This window comes from Berghia stephanieae, chromosome 3, assembly GCF_034508935.2.
Source record: "Berghia stephanieae isolate SIO BIC M18660-M18661 chromosome 3, UCSD_Bste_1.3, whole genome shotgun sequence".
Taxonomy (NCBI): domain Eukaryota; kingdom Metazoa; phylum Mollusca; class Gastropoda; order Nudibranchia; family Aeolidiidae; genus Berghia; species Berghia stephanieae.
The window spans coordinates 80838009-80843008 of NC_088362.1; the positions used below are offsets into that span (position 1 = coordinate 80838009).

The 5000-nt window shown below is 45.6% G+C and overlaps 3 non-coding genes across 3 annotated transcripts; 1 reads left to right on the forward strand and 2 right to left on the reverse strand.

Annotated features, from left to right (window-relative positions):
- Nucleotides 1–124: 124 nt before the first annotated feature.
- Nucleotides 125–196, reverse strand: Trnah-gug (transfer RNA histidin (anticodon GUG)). Its single transcript has one exon. It is a non-coding gene; the product is annotated as a tRNA-His (tRNA).
- A 551-nt stretch (nucleotides 197–747) lies between these two features.
- Nucleotides 748–833, reverse strand: Trnay-gua (transfer RNA tyrosine (anticodon GUA)). The gene is given in 2 exon segments: nucleotides 748–783; nucleotides 797–833. It is a non-coding gene; the product is annotated as a tRNA-Tyr (tRNA).
- A 3873-nt stretch (nucleotides 834–4706) lies between these two features.
- On the forward strand, nucleotides 4707–4778 carry Trnah-gug (transfer RNA histidin (anticodon GUG)). The gene has a single exon. It is a non-coding gene; the product is annotated as a tRNA-His (tRNA).
- Nucleotides 4779–5000: the final 222 nt, after the last annotated feature.

A 5000-nucleotide genomic window follows, 5' to 3' on the forward strand; every position in this document is an offset into this window, starting at 1 on the left:
AAGTGATGGAAAGATGAAAAGAAGAAAGTTTTTTGGGTAGTTTTTTTAAAAAATGCTATTATTAATTTCATTGCATAAAAACGAGAGAAGAAAATAGGGAAATAAGAAAAAAAAATTGTCTCAGTGCCGTGACCAGGATTCGAACCTGGGTTGTTGCGGCCACAACGCAAAGTACTAACCACTATACGATCACGGCTACACGGACGACTGGTATTTTGACTATTATCAATAACTTTGAAGTAACTGATATTTCATTGTCAACCCACATCTTCCTTTCAACAGTTTTCTTGTTTTTTCAATCATGGAGTTTAATTTTTTGTTGTTTATCAGTAATGACAAAATCGGTTGTAATAACAGATACTGTTCTCAGTTAGTAGTGTGCTCGCTTCGCACACAAAGGGATCGGGATCGATTCTAAGTGAAGTCAAGATTCTTTTTTTTTTTTTTTTTTTTTTTTTGGGGGGACCTTCCTGTCAGTCTGGATAGCTTGGTATATTAAATCTTCTTTTTTTAACAAACGTACAATCAAACAAATCAAAGCAAAAAAAAAATAAAAAAACTTTGCGGCACACGACCGTCATATCCAATAAGAGGAGAGCAATTGCTACTTTCCGTCTAGCGCAATAGAAACCAGGATCTGAACAATGTACGTGAAACGGCGCCAGACAACGGTGTGAATATCGTGCTGTAATTGAACTGTGTACTTACCAATACAACAAACACACAAACCAAAAAACAAAACAAAATTCTCGCGAACCGGAATCGAACCAGTGACCTAAGGATTTCAGCAATTACACTACAGTCCTCCGCTCTGCCAACTGAGCTATCGCGAGTTGTGACACCAGATCACCTTTTATAGACTAAAAGACGAAGAAATACAGTTTTATGTTCTTTGTGTTGTTGGCCCATGTTTCAAAGTTCAAGCCACCAAATTGGAATATCTAGAATAACATAAGGGTGAAAATAAGAAAAATAATTTAAAAGGGGAGGCACTTCCGTTGTTTCACAGTGCTTTTTATTACATTACTTAGTCGTTTGGCCAATATGGACTTTCAATCAGGTGCAATGCCCAATGAATAGGGCTATATAAGTTATCGTTAGTAAAACCACTGGAAAAAAAAAACCGGTGTGTCTTTTTTACGAAACCCGCCGAAACCCGCCGAAACCCTTCGAAACCCGCCGAAACCCGACGAAACACGACGAATCCCGACAAAGTTATGGGAAGTAGGTGGCACTGGGGAGTGAACCCAGAACTCAGGGAAGTGTACACCATTGGGGAGTGAACCTGGGACTGGGTTTCGGCGGGTTTCGTAAAAAAGAACCAGTGCTTTTTTACGAAACCCGCCGAAACCCGCCGAAACCCGGCGAAACCCAACAATATCCAGCAAAGTTATGGGAAGTAGACAACTGTGGGGAGTGAACCCGAGACTCAGGGAAGTGTACACCAGTCGGGAGTGAACCTGAGACTAAGGTTATCGGCCCGTTTCGGCGGGTTTCGTAAAAAAGAATTAGTACTTTATTACGAAACCCGCCGAAACCCGCCGAAACCCGACAATATCCGGCAAAGTTATGGGAGTTTGGCAACAGTGGGGGGTGATCCTGGGAGTCAGGGAATTGCACACCAGTGGGGAGTTAACCTGGGACTGTGTAAAAAGGATATCAGTGGGAAATAAACCTGGGACTAAAGGGAGATGGATACCATTGAAAGTTGAAGCCGGATATGGGAGTTGAGTACCAGAGGAGAATGAACCTGACACTATAGAAGGTGGGCGCCAGTGGGGAGTGAACCTGGGACTCAGGGAATTTCACACCAGTGGGGAGTTAACCTGGGACTATGTAAAAAGGATTTCAGTGGGAAATAAACCTGGGACTGAAGGGAGATGGATACCATTGAAAGTTGAAGCCGGATATGGGAGTTGAGTACCAGAGGAGAATGAACCTGACACTATAGGAGATGGGCGCCAGTGTGGAGTGAACCTGTGACTCAGGGAAGTGCACACCAATTGGGAGTTAACCTTGGACTGTGGGAGATGGATAACTGTGGGTATCCGAGCAGAACTATAGGAGTTGGGTACCAGAGGAGAATGAACCTGACACTATAGAAGGTGGGCGCCAGTGGGGAGTGAACCTGGGATTCAGGGAATTGCACACCAGTGGGGATTTAACCTGGGAATATGTAAAAAGGATATCAGTGGGAAATAAACCTGGGACTAAAGGGAGATGGATACCATTGAAAGTTGAAGCCGGATATGAGAGCTTGGTACCAGAGGAGAATGAACCTGACACTATAGGGGGTGGGCGCCAGTGGGGAGTGAACCTGGGACTATGTAAACAGGATATCAGTGGGAAATAAACCTGGGACTAAAGGGAGATGGATACCATTGAAAGTTGAAGCCGGATATGAGAGCTTGGTACCAGAGGAGAATGAACCTGATACTATAGGGGGTTGGCGCCAGTGGGGAGTGAACCTGGGACTATGTAAAAAAGATATCAGTGGGAAATAAACCTGGGACTAAAGGGAGATGGATACCATTGGGAGTTGAAGCCGGATTTGGGAGTTGGGTACCAGAAGAGAGAGAAACCTGACACTATAGGAGGTGGGCGCCAGTGGGGAGTGAACCTGGGACTATGTAAAAAGGATATCAGTAGGAAATAAACCTGGGACTAAAGGGAGATGGACACCATTGAAAGTTGAAGCTGGATATGGGAGTTGAGTACCAGAGGAGAATGAACCTGACACTATAGGAGGTGGGCGCCAGTGTGGAGTGAACCTGGGACTCAGGGAAGTGCACACCAATTTGGAGTTAACCTGGGACTGTGGGAGATGGATAACTGTGGGTATCCGAGCCGAACTATAGGAGTTGGGTACCAGAGGAGAATGAACCTGACACTATAAAAGGTGGGCGCCAGTGGGGAGTGAACCTGGGAGTCAGGGAATTGCACACCAGTGGGGAGTTAACCTGTGAATATCTAAAAAAGGATATCAGTGGGAAATAAATCCGGCTTCAACTCCCAATGGTATCCATCTCCCTTTAGTCCCAGATTTATTTCCTACTGATATCCTTTATACATATTCCCAGGTTAACTCCCCACTGGTGTGCAATTCCCTGAATCCCAGGTTCACTCTCCACTGGTGCCCACCTCCTATTGTGTCAGGTTCATTCTCCTCTGGTACCAAACTTTCATATCCGGTTTCAACTTTCAATGGTATCCATGCCCTTTTAGTCCAAGGTTTATTTCCCACTGATATCCTGTTTACATAGTCCCAGGTTCACTCCCCACTGGCGCCCACCTCCTATAGTGTCAGGTTCATTCTCCTCTGGTACCAAACTCTCATATCCGGCTTCAACTTTCAATGGTATTCATCTCCCTTTAGTCCCAGGTTTATTTCCCACTGATATCCTTTTTACATCGTCCCAGGTTCACTCCCCACTGGCGCCCACTTTCTATAGTGTCAGGTTCATTCTACTCTGGTACCCAACTCCTATAGTTCTGCTCGGATACCCACATTATCCATCTCCCACAGTCCAAGGTTAACTCCCAATTTGTGTGCACTTCCCTGAGTCACAGGTTCACTCCACACTGGCGCCCACCTCCTATAGTGTCAGGTTCATTCTCCTCTGGTAACAAACTCTCATATCCGGCTTCAACTTTCAATGGTATCCATCTCCCTTTAGTCCCAGATTTATTTCCCACTGATATCCTTTTTACACAGTCCCAGGTTAACTCCCCACTGGTGTGAAATTCCCTGAGTCCCAGGTTCACTCCCCACTGGTGCCCACCTTCTATAGTGTCAGGTTCATTCTCCTCTGGTACTCAACTCCCATATCCGGCTTCAACTTTCAATGGTATCCATCTCCCTTTAGTCCCAGGTTTATTTCCCACTGATATCCTTTTTACACAGTCCCAGGTTAACTCCCCACTGGTGTGCAATTCCCTGACTCCCAGGATCACCCCCCACTGTTGCCAAACTCCCATAACTTTGTCGGATATTGTTGGGTTTCGGCGGGTTTCGGCGGGTTTCGTAATAAAGCACTAATTCTTTTTTACGAAACCCGCCGAAACCGGCCGATAACCTTAGTCTCAGGTTCACTCCCGACTGGTGTACACTTTCCTGAGTCTCGGGTTCACTCCCCACAGTTGTCTACTTCCCATAACTTTGCTGGATATTGTCGGGTTTCGCCGGGTTTCGGCGGGTTTCGGCGGGTTTCGTAAAAAAGCACTGGTTCTTTTTTACGAAACCCGCCGAAACCCAGTCCCAGGTTCACTCCCCAATGGTGTACACTTCCCTGAGTTTTAGGTTCACTCCCCACAGCCACCTACTTCCCATAACTTTGTCGGGATTCGTCGGGTTTCGGCGGGTTTCGGCGGGTTTCGCAGGGTTTCGGCGGGTTTCGGCGGGTTTCGTAAAAAAGCACTGGTTCTTTTTGGCGAAACCCGCCGAAACCCAGTCCCAGGTTCACTCCCCAATGGTGTACACTTCCCTGAGTTTTAGGTTCACTCCCCACAGCCACCTACTTCCCATAACTTTGTCGGGTTTCGTCGGGTTTCGGCGGGTTTCGGCGGGTTTCGGCGGGTTTCGGCGGGTTTCGCAGGGTTTCGGCGGGTTTCGGCGGGTTTCGTAAAAAAGACACACCCAAAAAAAAACCCGTCCTGAGGTATTGTTAAAGACATCGATAACAGTCAATATACAAGTCGTCCGTGTAGCCGTGATCGTATAGTGGTTAGTACTTTGCGTTGTGGCCGCAACAACCCAGGTTCGAATCCTGGTCACGGCATTGAGACTTTTTTGTTTTCTTTCTTTTTCTCTTCTTTTTATTTCGGTTTAAAATTAGCGCGTGAATCTCATATAAAATTTATTTTAATTATAATTAATCATATTTTTTCTGATTAACTCTCTCCTTACCGATTATTTTCAGTATTTTCCCAAACATGGCAGGCTTACCCAGCAGAAAAATTGATTTTTTAAACTCAAACAATCTCTCTACAAAACAACTTTA